At 40.9% G+C, this 21,098-nt stretch overlaps 1 protein-coding gene across 1 annotated transcript in view; it reads right to left on the reverse strand.

The window, feature by feature from the left end:
* The window catches only part of LOC108716306 (ankyrin repeat domain-containing protein 9-like), a 53,647-nt gene that overhangs the window by 861 nt on the left and 31,688 nt on the right, over nucleotides 1-21,098 (reverse strand). The window lies entirely within an intron of this gene.

Raw genomic sequence — 21,098 nt, forward strand, 5'->3', positions numbered from 1 at the left:
ATTTGCTCTTGGGCAACAACCCATAGCAACCAATGAATGATTGGGTATTATCCCCGTTTTCTTCTTCTACAGAGAGCGACGTCTTATTCCTGAGTGGGGTCAGGATAATTTTCCCACCTGACTATACAGTGGTTGCCTATCGGTAACCCTGGTTTGTGAGTATTAACTTGTTTACTCTACCATTACTCCTTGTAAAAACATATTACACTATTGGGGCTCTTGGTGTTCCTTTTTGTCTCCAACCAATGAATGATGGTTACATGTAATTGATCAGAACTAACCACTGATCGATTGAGACAGGTAAAAAGCCTGTAAACACAAGCAAGCTTTTCAGAGAGAAATGCCTTGGGGCATTGGCAGAGATTGAGGGGAGTAGGGGCATTTGGAGGTCATTTGGGGTATTTTGACCCTACATATTTCACAGAACATATTTCAATAGAACATGGAAGGCATCAAACCTTAAAGGGGAAGTAAAGTCTACAATAGAATAAGGCTAGAAATACTGTATTTTGTATACTAAACATAAACATGAGCTTACTGCATCACAAGCCTAATCAAACAAATGATTTATGCTTTCAAAGTTGGCCACAGGGGGCCACCATCTTGTAACTTTGTTATACATCTTTGCAAGACCAAGACTGTGCACATGCTCAGTGTGGTCTGGGCTGCTTAGGGATCGTCATAAGCAAAACAGCACAAGTCAAATAATATCTGCCAGAATCCGATACAGCAAGAATGATTAATAATCAGAATATACAGACTGCACTGGGTCCTGTGTGTCATTTAATCAAATGTAGATTTTATAGTTTTTGTATTGTTTAATAGAAACTATCTCCAGCTCTGCAGAACCAGTGGCTGCAACAAAATAATCCTCCAAACAGAATCCCTGTTTATCTGTTTAAATCTGGCTCCATGATCTTTGTCCCTGCAGCGGGAGTTGGAAACAATAAAGGGGATGTAAAGGCAAAAATAAAATCCAATACAAATCTCTACACAGTCGACAACTGCTCTACAGGGAAACAAACAAAGCTGCTTGAGTTCTGCATGGCTGGGAAGTAAGGCGGGGGCTCCCCCTGCTGTTCATAAGTATGATTGTTTCCCTGCAGAGCAGTTAGGGACCGTCTGACAATTCCTATCCACAGCAGTAAATGAAGGGAGAATTTCACTGCATACAGTCAGGTTTCTTATAAAAACGGTACACATTTTTTAATTAAAGTATATTGGAGATAGGGTTCTATTTTTATTAAAGAAAGTAAAAATGTGGTTTTATATTTTGCCTTTACATGCCCTTTAAAGGAGATCCCTCGCCCAGGAAATATCTATATGGCACGACATATTCTCACATGGAGTTGCTACTTGGCTGCTAAGCAACCAAGCATCTGTCTCAATGTTGGCATGAAGGATAAATAGGAGAGATTATAATTACTAGAATGAGCAATAAGGAAACAAAATAAAATAATAATAATGAGAAAAATTGCAAAAAAACCCCCAAAAAACACAACATTAATAATATGCATAAAAATCTATGTATGTATAAATATAAAATCAAACTGGTTGCCAGGGTCACTGACCCTAGGAATCACATAACATTTTCAATTATATACAACAAAATTAAGACCACAACTTGTATGAAGTTTCAAGAAGTTAATTTAAAAGAAAACAATGACTCAGCGATCTCTGATTGACAGATTATGGGATGGGCCAACTGGGCCTCATCTCCTGGGATTTTCAGTCAAGCTGGTTTTGTTGGCTTTCTGCCCTGGCCCCTTCCCAAAAAATGATCATTTCATAAGTAATTTATTCAACCAGTAGGAAAGTCAGAATGAATTTATATAATAAAATGAAATTAACCTATATACAGTATTATATTGTTTAAAATGAATTGCTTTTTTTTTTAAATGGAGCTCCTTTACTTACAGTACATAGGTGCAATATATCTTTAAAGGATAATAATAATAATTGTAAATGGTAAGAAAAATAAGTTATTGAAGTAAAAATAAAATTGGCCAAAGTAATAATTTTAATTCTAATGAAGGATCTCACGGTCTACTCTATTCTATGGAATGCCCAGACCTCAGTGGTCTTCTCAAAATGCCATTTTCCAAGTGGCATCCCATTCTATTGAATAGAAAACAGGTGCCCTGTGGAAGGAATGTTTAGGTCACTATGTCTCCCCATAAACTGCCTGACAAATACAGAACTGACTGCTGCGAATTGTGCTGATTTCAGTTGTTAAAATCCTTAGGGTGACATAAACCTTGTCAAACCTCACATAATCAGACAATCATCCTTCCCTCCAATCTTTTCTAATGGGAAATGCTTATCTCTATTCTAGGGCTTTTGGAGTTGATCCTCTTATTCTGATGGTAAGTCTGATAATTTACCCTTTATTCTTGGGGGGATGAGATAATGATTTATTCTGATGGGAGAGTTTAAAATCTATGCTGGGGGTGATCAGATCCGACTGTTTTGTGATTAGGGATTGTATCCTATATTCTGGGAGATTCTCTGGGAAAGATTACCTGGCTACTTCTAATAAACATTTTATATGATTCTTACCCAAAAATGGGATTTAAGGATAATGAATTTGTTCTCAGGAATTCTGCCTCTTGCTTTGTTTCATGGTCTGCACTTTGGTGCTCTGAGCTTTGGATATGATTGGTTGGCAACTGTCCAATCAAATGCTTTGCCCCATGCAGCATTGTGCCCTTTCTAGTTCTGATAAAGGAATTGGTGATTAGAACCCAATAAAGATGTAAAGTTGCTACCCATGGCTGGTAGCTCCTCACATAGGAAAAGGATATAAGTAAAGCCTTTTTGTGTAACACGGACTTCTCACATTTCAATGTGATGAACCAGGCAGCAGCTCCAACAGTATAAATATATCAATATATTATAGCACAACTGATCCAACTTTGGTATATCTTCAATTACAAAACACACACCTGCTCGCACAGCTTTTCTCTCAGAAGTCTCCAGTTGCTCATGGATGAAGTTATAATTAGCAAAATAATGTGTGTGACGCACGGAAACACAACCAACATTTTATGACTCAATTCCACCTGCACATAGTCCATAAGATAATGAGAAACACAAACATGATGCCATATTTACAATATAACACCTCCAACCCACTGTGTGCCAAAATATGTCTTCTGCTGGATTGGCAACAGATCTCTAGATTCCTGCACAGATTTCTATTCTCTGGGGTAAATTCCTTCTTGTGAGTGGGACAAACGTTTCACCTGCACCTCTGACTGGTAGCGAACAGTGATATTACTCCTCTCTGGGGAACTGGGCACCCTATTTATAATTTAATAACTATCCCCCAAATAGGTCTGGACTGAGAATAAAATAGGCCCTGGCATTTCAGGTACAAAGAGGATCAATCAGCCCACACAAGAGGCCCAAATATCCCCCACCAGCCCACTAAATAGTGACTTTCTATGGCACCTTATAGCAGCCCCTCTGGCATTTGCCCGAACCCAAGATTGCCAGTCCAGGCCTGCCCCCAACCCCCTGTGGGCCTGAATGATGTCTTATTTACAACAGTTCACTGCAGAGACTTATCTACTCAGAGGTTACATTTCTTCCTATGGATGGGAAATGCAGTTCATCTGCTCCTCTGTAACTTACTGATACATTTCAACTCAACCAACTGGTTACATCATTCACATTCATGGGTTGGGTTGTTCTTCACTCTGAGTTGCATCATTGGGTATATCTGCATGGGGCATTGTGCAAATAGCTGTAGCAAAAAAAGATGTGCGGAATGCGCCTTGTACCATGCGCGGCCTTCGTTAGGCAGCAGATAATTCAAGAGAGGCAGGTGTGAAGACAGTAGGGCAGGATACAGACAATATATGACAATAAGACTTTATAGGAATGTTGCCAGTGATACTTCCTTGCAGAGTCTCTTTTGCCCAGGATGTATCACTACTAAAACAGCCCTCCCATAGTCCGTATGCACGGAGTAAGCTTTAACTCCCCAGGGTTAATTTTCCAATTTCTTAAGTGGTTGGGTTACAGTTTAGCCATATCTATAGGAACAAAGGCTGCCCCAGATATATAGTGAATAAAGTACCCCCTCTTGTAAAATATAAGGATATTATAAGTTACCAAGGAGTTTCATGACCATATAACAACAAAAGGCTGAAGGCTGAGTGAATCAGATGCAAGTTGAGTGTAGGACTGGCCATATCGGGGATGACTTTGACGTAGTCGGCCAGATTAAATATATTGCAATATATGGACAAACAATCCCTGTTTTGTTTAAAGGGGAAGGCGTTTTTCAGTAGCAGTATGCACAAAATGACTCTGTCTTAAATATATTGATAATGGGTTGAGTGCAGAGTCATGGAAATCCGAGGTGACTTCTAATATCCTCATATTTTGCAACAGGGGGTACTTTATTTATTATAATACACAAGTTTCAGTGAGTCATGTGACAGAAATGACATCACTAAGCTCCAATTATAACCAATGACATCACTAAGTACCGTTTATAATCTAATTTACAGGATATTCATGGCTCTTGTGTATTATATACAGATCCTACATAACCGGTGGAGCTATTGCATGTGCAGTGGTGATGGAGAATTGCTTGAAGAATTGCTACTAGCTGGGCTGACACTATGCAGTAACTATGCTCAGAGGAAGGAGCTGCCTCTTACTCTACTTTGGAATTGCAGTTCCCCTATACACTAGCAGGTGGTGCTGTTCTCTTACTAACTCATACTAATTTTACCCAAATTAAAATTTGGATTTCCCATTAAGGTTTAAAAAACCTTGTGTCATAATTTTTGTCATCCTATAGATTCAGCGTTCTGCTTTGCTTAAAGGAGAAGGAAAGTCGTCTTGCACTTGTAGGTGCCAAATATTGGGCACCCCAAGTGATTGTATTCACTTACCTGAAATCCTGGGCCAGTGCTCCTATCAGCAGGAAACTGCACCGGCCTGGGGTTATACCAGTGAGCACCACGGAGCCTCTTCCGTCTTCCTCTTTCTTCTCTTCTGCTATTTCGTTCTACTGCGCATGCGTCTGCTTCGGGAAATTTGAAGAAAAAAAGAAGCCGGAAGAGGATCGCTCAGTGGTGCTCACTGGTATAACTTCAGGTAAGTAAATACAATCATTTGGGGGTGCCTAACATTTGACACCCCCAAGTGCAAAAAGACTTTCCTTCTCCTTTAAAGCTACACAGTCCTTCAGGTTTGTATGAGGCTTTTTAGGTATTGTGCAAATCTTTCTATATTCTGGTGCATTATTCACAAATGACCACTGCAATATACCATAAATATATTAGGGTCTTTTAAGCATGAGCTTGGGGTTTTTTTTTTTTTTTTTTTTTTACCTTACAAAGAGCAGCAGCTATTTCATGCCATGATTTTTTTTTTATTATTTATTGTTTTGATTGGTTTTCACTATAACAAATAATCGTTTCAATAAAATACAACATGTAATCAGCTGCTTGTGTATCATTTACTGGTAACGCTGTGTATCGTTTCATAAGGATCGTTGCATGTGAACTCTTGAGTTGTCCGATATCAGCCCTGCCGTCTTGAAGAATGAGGAAATAACGTATATTGGGGGGAAGGAAGGGAGACAGAAAAGAAAAAGGGTACACAAATTATTCTGGATTCATTATGCTTTTATCGGGAGACACTGTATCTACTGTATTTTCGAATTATCTCCTTGAGTGTTGGTATTGGTCCCGGATTGGATGCCTTCCAGGTACTGGGCCCACGGAGACTACTCCAGCTCCCCTCGTAGCTCCTATCCAGAAGTTTGTCTCTGATAGATCACATCTCTCTGGTCCAATTCACCTTGGTTACCACAGTATTTGCCAACCTGGGATTTGTGGTCTTTTCCAGTTTGCTGCTAGGAGAGATCTTGCTGCTGTCAGGATATGTGTGGCTAAATACGGTATTGTTTGTAGCTTAAGGCCCTAATTTTCATGCCTAGCAGAAATGTGTGAGGGGTCACCTGAATAGTACAGTATAGAACCATGAGAGAGTCGCTACCATCTTCCACAATTCCTGGGCCACTGTGCAAGACCACCAGGTGTGTAATAAAGACCCTTGTTCCCTGCATCCTCTGAAACAGGTGGAATGTTCTGGGTTACCGCTAAGTCTGATACGTGTAGGAGTGTAGTACCATCAGAATATGATTTTATATGTTCTTTCACTGGAAGCTGCGCATACTGATGTTTTTTTGTCCGATTCCCATATATATGACCATGTCTTTTTCGGATATTGTGAGGTCTAGGTCTGTTTCCCATTTTGTCATGTAGGGCTGATGTATTTCAGTGGTATCTGATGAAAGTCGGCTGTATAATGATGGGTAAGAGCCTTTGAAGCAAATCGTTTCAAAGTAGGTCATGGTCTGGGTTTTTTGGCTTTCGATCTCAGTTTCCACATAATGTCTAATTTGCAGGTATCGGAAAAATTGCAAGTGCGGGATGGAAAGCTCTTGTTGCAAAAAATAGTTCTATATCTGGTGTTAAGCGTGCGTTATTTCATCTTAACAGCTGTTGAGTCCCACAGATCTAGAGCTTGTTGTGATGAGGGTAAAATGTCTTTGGGGCTAGCTCTAGATGCCTTGGGTATCCAGAATAAGTGTGCTAATTGTCATGCCATGATTTTTAAAGGAGAAGTAAACCCCTTATTAAAAAAACTCTATCATACATAGACTCCACTCCCTCCCCCCCCAGCCTAGCTGCTACCCTGGGCAAATGCCCCTAACTTTTTACTTACCCCTCTGTGCAGATTCACGGCATTAGAGTTCATGGCAGCCATATTCTTCTCTTCAGTCTTCATCGGGAAGTAAGTCCTTGTATTGGCATATCCGCAGTTGGAGCAGTGTTAGGGATTTGTCAGCAGCGCATGTGCTGAAAGTCCCGAAAATTGCCGAAGCGCCAAAGAAGACCAGATGAAGACCGAAGAAGAAGAAGCTGGTGCCTGTGAACTCTGATGCTATGAATCTGCACTGAGGGGTAAGTAGAAAGTTAGAGGCATTTGCCCAGGGTAGCAGCTAGGCTAGGGGGGGAGGGGGTCTATGTAGGGTGGAGGGTAGGGTTTTTTTAATAAGGGGTTTACTTCTCCTTTAAAGCAGAATTCCATATCCTTTAAAAGGTGTTGTGAAACTAATCAGCTCATTCACTCTCTGAAAATTCACCAACATTAGTAAATGAAGTGCAAATTGTCCCACAACAATTGATTATCCTATGGCAGATATGTGTACATGTGATATCTTAAATGTGGCAATGAACCATATTCATAAAGTGGAGGAGATGTACAGACCAGAAATCGTCGTAGAAGAATCACCGGCACACAGGAATTCAGTTAGCAGGGCAAGCCCTTGCAATTTTATTAATGCAGTAATTAATAAAATTACAAGGGCTTGCCCTGCTAAATGAATTCCTGTGTGCCGGTGATTCTTCCAGGTACCTTGGTTGGGTGGTTGCCGATTCCCCTACCACCGAGCTCCAGGACATGCTGCTTGAGTTTTGTGTGATCTCTCCAATTGGCTTGAAACTGACCAGAAATTGTCCCCTAGTGGCAGCTCACAGTGCAGGATTATTATCACAATGTATTTATATAGATGTGTGTGCTGCAATACTCAATAATGGCCACAAGATGGCAGGAGAACCATTGGAAAGGAATTTTGCAAACGGATAATGACAGACACTGGGTTACAGGCAGCCAATAGGGAAGCTGATGCATTTGTGTCTATGGTTAAGGCCTCAGTTGAGATGAGCAGTATGGAAGCTTCATTTTTTAGCTATTAACACAAAGTTACACGTGAGCCTTTTTTTGTACATGTACTGGCAATCCTCATTTAATTTATAATAGTGTTATTTAGTGCATAAATGAACATAATACAGAGCTTGGGTTTAAGGCTGTGAGACAAGCAAACAAATGGGTCTCTCTCTGTTTAAAGGGGTGGTTCACCTTTAAGCCAACTTTTAGTATGTTATAGAATGGCAAATGCTAAGCAACCTTTCAATTGGTCTTCATTATTTCTTTTTTTTATAGTTTTATGTTATTTGCCTTTTGCTTCTGACCCTTTCCAGTTTTCAAATGGAGGTCACTGACTTCCTTCTAAAAAGCAAATGCTCTTTAAGGCTAAAAATGGTTTGATATTCCTGATCTTTCTATTCAGCTCCTCTCCTATTCATATTCCAGTCTCTTATTCAAATCAGTGCATGGTTGTTAGGGGAATTTGCACCCTAGCAACCGGATTGCTTAAGATGCAAATTAAAGAGCTGCTGAATAAAAAGATAAATAACACAAAAACCACAAATAATAAAAAAATGAAAAAACAATTGCAAATTCTTTCAGAATATCACTCTCTATATCATACTAAAAGTTATCTCAAATGTGAACCACCCCCAATGTAGATTTCCATGATCCCCTGTAACCCAATGAAATGACAGTAGGATACAGCTGAGGGGTTTTTGAAAGTAAATTGCAACTCAAAGAGAAGCACATTTCCAATTCATTTCTTAGGGACATCCAATCACTGAGCTGCACATTGTATTCAATGCAGATCCAGAGGTGCAGTAATTCCACTGGTCTCCAGAAGGTGGCAAAAAATGATCATATGTTGGGTTGGGTACATAGGCTGAAAATGTTTTTGTGTGATGCTGGAAAATATGACCAAAAAGCAGTGCTTATTTGTGTCCTGGGTACCCCTGGAACTATAGCAGGGTGACTGTTACCCCAATGTTTCTATATATCTGTAACCTTGTTATGAGCTAAGGGGGCCCAGCCTGAAGGTCAGTTAGGGTGAGATTTGGGGTGATGCTTATTTGTGCCCTGGGTACCCCTGGAACTATAGCAGGGTGACTGTTACCCCAATGTCTCTATATATCTGTAACCTTGTTATGAGCTAAGGGGGCCCAGCCTGAAGTCCAGTTAGGGGGAGATTTGGGATGAGTACTTATTTGTGTCCTGGGTACCCCTGGAACTATAGCAGGGTGACTGTTACCCCAATGTTTCTATATATCTGTAACCTTGTTATGAGCTAAGGGGGCCCAGCCTGAAGGTCAGTTAGGGTGAGATTTGGGGTGATGCTTATTTGTGCCCTGGGTACCCCTGGAACTATAGCAGGGTGACTGTTACCCCAATGTCTCTATATATCTGTAACCTTGTTATGAGCTAAGGGGGCCCAGCCTGAAGTCCAGTTAGGGGGAGATTTGGGGTGAGTACTTATTTGTGCCCTGGGTACCCCTGGAACTATTCAGGGTGACTGTTACCCCAATGTTTCTATATATCTGTAACCTTGTTATGAGCTAAGGGGGCCCAGCCTGAAGTCCAGTTAGGGTGAGATTTGGGGTGAGTGCTTATTTGTACCCTGGGTACCCCTGGAACTATAGCAGGGTGACTGTTACCCCAATGTTTCTATATATCTGTAACCTTGTTATGAGCTAAGGGGGCCCAGCCTGAAGTCCAGTTAGGGTGAGATTTGGGGTGAGTGCTTATTTGTACCCTGGGTACCCCTGGAACTATAGCAGGGTGACTGTTACCCCGATGTTTCTATAAATCTGTAACTTTGTTATGAGCAGTGAGGACACCGTCTGAAGGCCAGTTAGGGGGAGATTTGGTGGGAGTGTCAGTAAATTTGTAGTACTGGTCTGGCATTGGCAAATGTTTTACCGTCAGGCTGGTAAGTGGCAACCCTAAGAACGTGTTACACAATACTCTCTCAGGTGGGCCCTGGCTGTAGGAATAAAGGAAGGGATTCCACACAGCACAGATCTTGCAATAACATGGGCACCAGAGTTAATTAGAAAGTTAACTGTTATTTGCTGCAACTTTCCAACAGAGACTTATCAATAAGATCTCATGTTTCTTCAGGATGGTGCTCTGTATATTTACTTCTTAGTACTCCATATATCCCTTTCCCAGGTGTTATGGGCAGGGTCATTCACTACAGCCTACGGAGTGGAGCTTGTCTTGAGATCTCTGTAACTCAGAACCTGACAGCTTGTGTCCCTATGGTGCCGTGTGAGACGCATTAGAAGTCACTGAGGGGTTGTTCTGTGCCATATAAAGGCACAAGGCTGCAGGCTGAGTTATACAAGGAACACTGAGTATCACTCATGTATTATAAGGAATAATGTACCCCCTACTGTAAATGATAAGGATATTAGAAGTCACTGAGGGGTTCTGTGACCATATAAAGGCACAAGACTACAGGCTGAGTTATACAGGGAACTCTGAGTATCACTCATGTATTATAAGGGATAATGTACCCCCTACTGTAAATGATAAGGATATTAGAAGTCACTGAGGGGTTCTGTGACCATATAAAGACACAAGGCTGCAGGCTGAGTTATACAGGGAACTCTGAGTATCACTCATGTATTAGAATGGACACTTTGCTTATTTCCCAATGTATTTTGTTAAAGATTTGTGTATTTCCTGATCCAGACTGTTTTGTTCATTTCATAACATGCTGCAAACTTTCACAGAATCAACTTTTTGCTCTGTATTTATGGAATGGATGCCTTTCTAGTTCCAGGAAAGAAAAGTTCATATTTTATTAATTGCTGAAAATAGCATTTCTCTTTGACTTGATTACTTTGGTGTTTTTTTTTGGCCAAGAATATGTTAGGAACCGCACAAATCAGGTATCAACCCGGAGGACACAGGGGAACTCTATAAATATTAAATCCTGTAAACAGACAGAAAGAAATATCCCAGTTCCTACTTATTCCATGAAAAAATGTGTTTCAATTTACTGTATACGTTTTTTTTCATATAAAATGACTTTTAACTCTTTGCTGAACGAGCTGCGTCCTGCTTTCTACTTTAATCCAGACTGGAATAGGCTAATGAAATGTATTACGTTGTGAGATGCTGCACTTCAAATTCCCATGATGCACAGCTATCCAGCGATCATCACTACAGATGTACAGTTTGCTGCCGGGAGAGCTGCTTTCTAAGGAGTCATGCAGCATATGTCTCTATTGAACACCATGGGCCGTTAATATGTCATCCTGTTAAACAGATAAAGTAGAAACCCTGAGTGTGCAGATTAGACATAATCCTTGTGTGTGTTACTTGGGCACAGAGATAGTTAAAGACCATTTTCGTGGGTAAGCAATTTTTCAATTGGCCTTCATTTTTTCTTTTCTTTATAGTTTTTGGATTATTAGCCTTGACCTTCTGACTCTTTCCAGCTTTCAAATGGGGGTCACTGGCCTCATCTGAATAACAAATGCTCTGTAAGGCTACAAATGTATTGTCATTGCTACTTTTTAGCACTCATCTTTCTATTGAGGCCTATTCATATTCCAGTCTCTTATTCAAATCAATGCATGGTTGCTAGGGCAATTTGAACCCTAGCAACCAGACTGCTAAAATTGCAAACTGAAGAGTTGTTAAAAGCTAAAGAACTCAAAAACCACAATTAATAAAAAATGAAAATCAATTTCAAATTGTCTCAGAATATCACTCTCTACATCATACCATGGGGCACATTTACTAAGTTCGAGTGAAGGATTCGAAGTAAAAAAACTTCGAATTTCGAAGGTTTTTTTTGGGTACTTCGACCATCGAATAGGCTACTTCGACCTTCGACTACAACTTCGACTTCGAATCGAACGATTCAAACTAAAAAACGTTCGAATATTCGACCATTCCATAGTCGAAGTACTGTCTCTTTAAAAAAAACTTCGACTACCTACTTCGCTACTTAAAACCTACCGAGCACCAATGTTAGCCTATGGGGACCTTCCCCATAAGCTTTCTAAGCAATTTTTGATCGAAGGAAAATCGTTCGATCGATGGATTAAAATCCTTCGAATCTTTCGTTTTGAAGGATTTAATCGTTCGATCCAACGTTTTTTTCTTCGATTGTTCGATCAAAGTATTTGCGGTAAATCCTTTGACTTTGTATATCGATTTTACTTCGATGGTTGAATATCGAGGGTTAATTAACCCTCGATATTCAACCCTTAGTAAATGTGCCCCCATGCGTTAATTTAAGATGAGCAGACCTTTTAAAGGCTGGAGCTGGGTGGCTCTAATAGTCAAAGTCAGGCACCCTCTTTATTCATTTTAACCATGCAACATGAGGATTGTGTATTCACACATTCACAGTATTGGACATTGGAATGGAGCTCCAGAATTATAAACCATTCTGCCATTCGCAGCCCCTGGGTAACTGGTAAGGTTCGGCCCAGGGTAAAGGTTAATCTCACTTTCTGGCTTTATTTAGTATAGAAAGTTCTCCGCCCTTGGCCTATTGGGGCTCTGGGATTTCTATGAAGAACTGTCAATCCTTGGTCAATCAGTACAAAGAGACAGCTGAGGACAATGGTGCCGGAGGAGTCAGAGTTAGAGTAAGAGTAAGAAGCCGACAGTAAAGTCATAGCAGATGAGAAACGTCAGATTCATACTCAGAGAAGAGGGCAAAACCAGGTAGATCATAATGATAACCAAAGGCCATAGCAGGCCAGCTTGATCTTTGAGATTCTATAACAATTTCCTTTAAATTAGGATTTGGCACAAAAAATTGTACACCCTTAGTAAGATGGGCCATGAGGAGCAGCAATGGGCATATGAAAAAGTGCATGTATTTAATGTTGAGTCCTACATGTCTGCCAACCATTCCCCCCATGTCTAATAATGGCTTCGACCTTCAATAATCCTTGCATGTGCCACGCAGCAAAAGCTTCTATGAGAAGGCATGTTCCTTCATATGATGTTATCTCAAACTGTTAATTATAAGTGTTTAAATAACCCTGAGCCCAGGGAACGTTGACCACAATATACACGAAGATACTAAAGCCCAACTGTAGAAGAATATATTTTAGGAAAGCTCATTTATAGAGGCTAATTACGTCGCCGCAACACAAAGGCCCCCAATGACACCTTCTCAGATAAATAAAACACGAGGTCTCAGAAAATGTATATTAAATAATTACACTTCTCAACTTGGTCCTCTGGGAAAAAAACATACAAAATAATAACATTGAAACCTTTGTCATTTTTAATCAAAGGGAAGGAAATAAACAGAAAGGAAGAAAGAGGCATTTAGGGCGCTGAAGTCTAAAAAGAACGGAAAAGTAATTTAGAAACAACAAAGAACACAACAAAGACTGTACAGTTCTAATCAGCTGCAGGTAAAGTAGAACATGAGAGACTTTCTCTGAGTTGGAAGAGGAGGTCGGAGATTGCGGCCGTTAACAATAAGAGAAAGTACAGTAAGTTCCAGATGATAAACAAAGGGCTAATGAGCTAAATCATATTGGTAGAACAGGCATGGGACCTATAATGCTCCTGACCTGGGGTTTTTCAGAAAAGGGGTCTTTCCAAAATTTGGATCTCCATACTTATAGTCTGCTAAAAAATTATTTAAACATTAATTAAACCCAAAGTTTTGCCTTCAATGAAGAAGAGTGATAATATCTTAGTTGGGATCAAGTAACATATTAACATAATAAGTTGGGTTGAAAAAAGTTACAGCCATCAAGTTCAGCCTTTTAAGTCTGTATATAACTTGCCGAACTGCCAGTTGATCCAGAGGAAGGCAAACAAAACAATCTGAAGCCTCTCCAATTGGCTTCATAGGGAAAAAAATCCTTCCTGACTCCAAGATGGCAATGGGACTAGTCCCTGTATCATCTTGTACTATGAGCTATCTCCCATAACCCTGTATTCCCTCACTTGCTAAACACCATCCAACCCCTTCTTAAAGCTATCTAATGTATCAGCCTGTACAACTGATTCAGGGAGACAATTCCACATCTTCACAGCTCTCACTGTAACAAACCCCTTCCCAATATTTAGGCGGAACCTCTTTTCTTCTTATTGGAATGGGTGACCTCGTGTCAGCTGGAAAGACCTACTGGTAAATAAAGTATTAGAGAGATTATTATATGATCCCCTTATATATTTATACATAGTTATCATATCACCCCTTAAGCGCCTCTTCTCCAGCGTGAACAACTCCAATTTGGCCAGTCTTTCCTCATAGCTAAGATATTCCATACCTTTTACCAGCTTAGTTGCCCTTCTCTGTACCCTCTCTAATACAATAATGTCCTGTTTGAGTGATGGAGACCAAAACTGTACGGCGTATTCTAGATGGGGCCTTACTAGTGCTCTATAAAGTGGCCCCTTTTAATACAACTCAAGACCTTGTTTGCCCTTGATGCTGCACAAGGCACTGTTTTATTATTACAGAGAAAAGAAAATATTCTTAAACATTCTGAATTATTTGATTACAATGGAGTCTATGGCAGAACTTTCTGGATAACGGATCTTATAGCTGTAAATGAATATTTTTTTAAAAAAAAGACCCCCAAAGGCTACTAGTAAGAGAAGCAGACAATGCACCTTACATAAGATTTTCCTTGATTGATAAATGCTATATTGTAGGAACCCATCAAAGTTGGAAATTTTGTCAAATGTGACCATTTCAGCATCCTCGTTTTAACACCTTTTTTAAATTTTATTTTAACCATGTTGTCCTGGTGAAATTCACTAATCCCTCTTGGTCAGAGGTTTTCAAACTTCAGATTTAGTTCAATTCCCCATGGGTTTTATTAGAAACAAACCATTAGATATGTTGCTTGGATCTGATCACTTTTGCTCCAAGGGGAAGCAAAAGTTCCTTTTATATTGCCTTCTAAATTCCCAATTTACAGTAATCACATCAACTTTACATTAAGGGGGTTATTTATTAAGGTTTGAGTTGTGTTTTCCACTAAAAATTCGAGTTTTCAAGGTTATTTTTGAGTCAAAAAACAATTTTTCTGGTTTAAAAAAGCTTGAATTTTTCAAGATTTATTATACTCCGACCCTGAAATAGCTTAAATCGAAAAATACGCCATCTAAAACCTGGCAGAGGTCCCTTGAACCATTTGCAGATGTTAATAGCCTTCATCATGATCAAGTTTTTTGGATGGTTTCGCTCAAAAACTCGATGAATTTGAGATTTTTCCTATGGAAAACTCAATTAGTTTGAGTTTTCGGGTTGTTAAACCCAAGCTTCGAGTTTTTTCCATTCAAGTTTTTTCTTAAATTATCATCCATTTGAGTTGTGAGTTAATTTGAGGTCTAAAAAAGCTCACATAGCTCTAAAATTCAACCTTTGATAAAAAAACCCTCTGGCTGTCCTTCAAGCTGAGCTCACGTGTGCTGATTGCCCAGTGGGGCAACTGCAGCATTTAACTAAGGGGCCGATTCACTAAGGGTCGAATATCGAGGGTTAATTAACCCTCGATATTCGACTAGGAACTAAAATCCTTCGACTTCGAATATCGAAGTCGAAGGATTTAGGGCAGATAGTACGATCGAACTTTTATTCCTTCAATCGAACGATAAAATCCTTCGAATCGAACGATTCGAAGGATTTTAATCCAACGATCGAAGGAATAATCCTTCGATCAAAAAAGTTGGCCAAGCCTATGGGGACCTTTCCCATAGGCTAACATTGACTTCAGTAGCTTTTAGATGCCAAACTAGGGGGTCGAAGTTTTTTTTAAAGAGACAGTACTTCGACTATCGAATGGTGGAATAGTCGAACGATTTTTAGTTCGAATCCTTCGATAGTCATAGTCGAAGGCCGAAGTAGCCCATTCGATGGTCGAAGTAGCCCAAAAAAACTTCGAAATTCGAAGTTTTTTAACTTCGAATCCTTCACTCGAAGTTAGTGAATCGGCCCCTAAGTGTCCTTTAATTTTTTGTGCACATATTGGATAACAGGAAATTAATATTGAGAACCCACCTGTTTTCCAATTTGAACTTAAATCTGTTTTGTGTGCTTTCTGAAACCACCCACACTGCATTAAATAAAGGTTGTCGGGTTCATATAACGTGCATTAAAGAAAAAAAACCATGAAGTTTGGGGAAGAGTGAAAATAGGGGACTGTAAACTTTCTCTTTTTTGATTGGTTTCCAGCAATGGGGAGATGACACCCGCATGACACTGGTCTTCTGTGTTGTGCTGGTAAAGATCCGTAATGAACTGATTGGACTGGGTTTCCAAAAAAATGTTGTTTTAGGTCAGCTAGTACTTTCTCTTTCTTTCCCGCTAACTGAAGCTTGGCCGATTTCAGGACAGGTCTGGTTCAGGTTTAAGAGATCCTCCTGTGATACAGTAAATAAATCTTACCAAAGTAAAAATATGATCTGCATGTTGGTTGGTGCATGTTGCCATGGCAACTCCTCTTTATCTCCTGTAGTGTTGATCATTGGAGCAAACAGAACAAATGAATGTGGCCCTTGCGCTTTTGCCCTTTTGCCTGCTGGGTAATTCCATGGAGTGTAAAGCAGCATATGGGCCATTGACTTCACTTATCAATTTCATGACAGGTTTCTTATCCCTTGGTGCTCAGCAGTGGCGTAACTAGATATTACTGGGGCCCACGGCAAATTATTTTTCAGGCCCCCAAAATGTATAGAGGTTGTTGTGTTTTACCAATATTTATCTAACCAGAATGCACCAACAAGATCACTTTTATAATCACAGCACCTCGGGTGCATGGTACTAATGTTTATTTCCGGCCGCAGAAAAGGGGCACCTGACTATCCTTCTCCTGCTGATCGAATTTCTTCTTTTTCTGGGAATGAGAGAAGTTCTGCAGAATCAATACGTGTAATGATTTTTATTTGTCTAAATAGGGTCTCGAGTCCAGACACGTCCGTGTCAATAGTCAGTCACGAACTTATCTGGTGAAGCCTAATTGATCCCATTCAGGCCAACTAATTGGAGCTGGTTGTTTCCTGTTTCTTTTCACATTTTAATGATATTGATGGTGACATTGGACCTCCCGGCTGCTCCGTTTGTATTCATTCAGGGTGAAGCACAGCGACCCAAGCAAAGCTGGAATAAATGATTTATCTGGTTGCCTTTACAACAGACAGAAGCCAACCATCAGGGATTCAAAGCAAGGGGGTTTAAGGATAGCATTCCAGGGGCATAAAACGTGTTCTGGACATTCTTAGGGATCACAGATTCTGCAAAACTAATACAAAAAGTCACTATCATGCCCTATTGTTAGCAACTACGGCCATCTTGCCCTGCCATCATATCAACTTGTTCTACTGCCACCATTCTGTCCTACTGTCTCCATCTTTCCCTACTGACACCATCCTGTCCTACAGGTCTTCATCTTGCCCTACTGACACCATTGTGTATCACTGTCTCCAACTGGTCCTTCCATCTTGCCATATTGATACCATCCTGTCCTAGTGTCTCTATGTTGTCCTGGAGGTCTCCATCTTGCCCTACTGACACCATTGTGTATCACTGTCACCAACTGGTCCTAGTATCTCTATCTTGCCCTATTGATACCATCCTGTCCTAATGACTATATGTTTTCCTTCAGGTCTCCATTTTGCCCCACTGACACCATCCTGTCCTAGTGTCTCTATGTTGTCCTGCAAGTCTACATCTTGTCCTACTGACACCATTGTGTCTCACTGTCTCTACCTTACTGTATTTTCACTATGTTTTCCTTACTTTCTACTTCTTCTAATGCCATCATCTTTGCCCAATTGTCCCGCCATCTGGTCCTACTGACACCACTGTGTCTCTGTCAGGAATCAAGGCGAGTCTGAAGGCTTCCCACTGAGTTGCGCCCTGAAGGTTGGTACAGGACGGTCCCAGATAAGGAATAAGGAGTGCTAAGTGTGCCCGCAGAAATAACAGTTCGTAATAAGGACTCAGCACTTATCTGCAGTAGAAGAAGCGAAGTCAGGAACAAGCCGGGTCATACACAGGAAACAATCAAGAAACAGGCGCCAGTTGAGGGAAATCCAGTAGAGTAGTCAGGGAAGCCAAGGTCGAGATCAGGAGAAGCAAATACAGGAATCCAGGGATAATCAGGAGAGTAGTCAGGAACAAGCCGTAGTCGTAATCAGAATAAATCATCAGTAGAAATACGCTTAGTGTCAGTAGAGACGATCACCTCGCATTGAGCCTAGGCCGGAGTGACCTTTTAACCCCAGGACGCATGTTGGCGTCAGAACGTGCGCCTGCGTCCGAACGCGCGCGTGCAGGTAAATGCGTGCTCGCGTCAAAACGCGCGCGCGAATCAGAACACGCGCCTGAACTAGCAGCAGGCGCCGGTGTGGGGATATTGGCCCGAGAAGACGTCGGCTCAGCTTGAGCCAGATCTGCTGGGACCTGACAGTCTCACTGTCTCTACCTTACCGTATTTTCACAATGTTTTCCCTACTTTCTACTTCTTCTAATGCCATCATCAATGCCCAGTTGTCCCACCATCTGGTCCTACTGTCTCCATCTTCACTTTGTATAACTGCTATCACCCCTGCCTTCATTATACCTACAGTTGCTGTCTGTGGATCCCCAGTACCTGCAAATCACACAACAGTCACATCTATTTGAACCCCACATTTAGACAACTATAGCTTAAAGAAGAAAATACTAGGAATAGTTACAAAACTTGATTTATTTTGACACATACTCTATACAGGTCATTTTAGAAGACATAAAAAGTAGAATTTTACCAGTAGAGGAACAGATCATGAAATTAACTCATCCTCTCCACAAAAACTGTGCCAGGTAGGTATGAAATGCATAAGCTTTTTATATGTTAACTAAATTAAACGTTTTGTACTTTTTTTTACTTTTTGGCCAGTACATTGAAGTTTTTGTGGAGTGCAAGATCCTGTGCCAGAGAAGTTAAAGTACCATAAACCTAACTTTTAGATCCTCCTCATCCGAGTACATGGGAATAGTGAGTCAGTGGTCTGAATTTCCATAGTTGGTCATTGGTCATAGTTGGTAATGATACAGATAAAAATAAAGGCTTTGAATTGATTATAGATTCATACAATTTACACATTCTTGTAAATTTCAAATCATCTTGTAATTGTCCTTTTAAATAAGAAAGAAAGTATTATATTATATAACTAAATCATCTATAGCTTTAATGCATACAATTCTACTGACAGATACCAGGCTCTTCCCATGAGTACATGGCTTCACAGATAATACAAGCTTTGGTTGTATCAGACAATCTTTGTGTTATCCCCTTGTACAAAGAAAGCGGCACAAAGACATCTCCCGAAACTCACAGACTGTTTGTCTGACAACAAATCCAAGCAAGAATGGATTAAAGCTTTCCTTATCCTATGCAGTGCTTTCTGTAAACATTAAAGGGTAAAATTTCCTTTTCATGCAATCGATCGCTCTTAATGACTGGAGGATTTGGGGTCAAAGTCGCCAAAACAACAGCAAGAACATGTCATTGTATTAAGGAAAAAATGTTTCTTGCTTTTATTTTACGTGGATTTTCTTTTCAATTCTGGTAAATTTGGCTCTAGGCAGGCTGGCACATTATGGCCCTGCAGTGTGAAGTGTGATCTTGGGGATAAACATACATACTCATTCAGTATGTACAACTGGACCAGGTCCATCTGTGGTTCCTCATCCTGTATGTACCACTCACCTTCCCCTCTGTCTGGGCAGGATTCATCTGTGGTTCCTCATTCTGTATGTACCACTCACCTTCCCCTCTGTCTGGGCAGGATTCATCTGTGGTTCCTCATTCTGTATGTACCACTCACCTTCCCCTCTTTCTGGCAGGGTCTATCTGTGGTTCCTCATTCTGTATGCACCACTCTCCTTCCCCTATATCTGGGCAGGGTCCATCTGTGGTTCCTCATTCTGTATGTACCACTCTCCTTCCCCTCTATTTGGGCAGGGTCCATCTGTGGCTCCTCATTCTGTATGTACCACTCACCTTCCCCTCTGTCTGGGCAGGATTCATCTGTGGTTCCTCATTCTGTATGTACCACTCACCTTCCCCTCTTTCTGGCAGTATCTATCTGTGGTTCCTCATTCTGTATGTACCACTCACCTTCCCCTCTGTCTGGGCAGGGTCTATCTCTTTTGGTATGTACGACTTACCTTCCCTTCTGGGCCCATCTGTGGTTCCTTGTTCCACTCATCTTCCACTCTGTCTGGGCAGGGTCCATCTGTGCAGGCGCGCTCCAGGTTGTTTTGCCGCCTAAGGCAGCGTTTAAAATGCCGCCCCCCCTGCCCGTCGTACTTACCTTAAAATCGCCAACGAGGGTCCAGGGGGGGCCGCATTGCCAGCGCAGAGAGCGAAATTGCGCTCTCTGCGCTAGAAAAGCCGAATTTCCGGTTTAGAAACCGGAAATTCGGATCTTAAAGTTACAAGGAGCGGCTTTTTGCCGCCCCTTGTAACTGCTGGGGAGATGCCGCCTGAGGCAAGGTACTCACCTTGCCTCATGGAAAAAACGCCCCTGCATCTGTGGTTCCTCATTTTTTATGTACTACTTATCTTCTCTTCTAGGCAAATAGGTTGGATTCAATGTAGACTGTTCAATCACTGTGCTTCCGTCCAATGAAGCCAATAGTGCATAGGAAGAGGAGTGATGAATTCAGTCGAACGCAGTGGGTTGCTGCAAAAACTGTGCTTTTATTTTAACACAACATGTTAACACAACATGTTTCGAGCTGTGCTCTTTGTTTACACTTGACAAAGAGCACAGCTCGAAACATGTTGTGTTAAAATAAAAGCACAGTTTTTGCAGCAACCCACTGCGTTCGACTGAATTCATCACTCCTTTTCCTATGCCTTATCTTCTCTTCTGTCAAGACAGGGTCTATCTGTGGTTACTTATTCTGTGTGTACCCCTCGCCTTCCCCTCTGCCTGGGCAGGGTCTCTCTCATTTGGTATGTACGACTTACCTTCCCTTCTAGACCCATCTGTGGTTCCTTGTTCAATATGTACAACTCACCTTCCACTCTGTCCAGGCAGGGTCCATTTGTGGTTATTTATTCATTGTGTACCCCTCACCTTCCCCTCTGTCTGGGCAGGGTCCATCTACAGTTATTCATTCTGTGGGGCTCATCTGTAGCTTCTCGTGCATTCAGAGCCAAACTGCACCATGGTGGACCCCCCAATCTCCACTCTACACACCGATACTTGTATGTGTTGTAATTATTTTTTTCCCAAAGGTAAATAACTGTTATGTTACACGTCGGTGCCTGCGCAGAATATTTATTTTACACTTATGGCTCCATGAGGCTCACTAGATATGACTCAGTATAATGCAAGCTATAAAATAACTGCTTCATTACAGC

The sequence above is a fragment of the Xenopus laevis genome, chromosome 5L (assembly GCF_017654675.1).
Source record: "Xenopus laevis strain J_2021 chromosome 5L, Xenopus_laevis_v10.1, whole genome shotgun sequence".
Lineage (NCBI taxonomy): Eukaryota > Metazoa > Chordata > Amphibia > Anura > Pipidae > Xenopus > Xenopus laevis.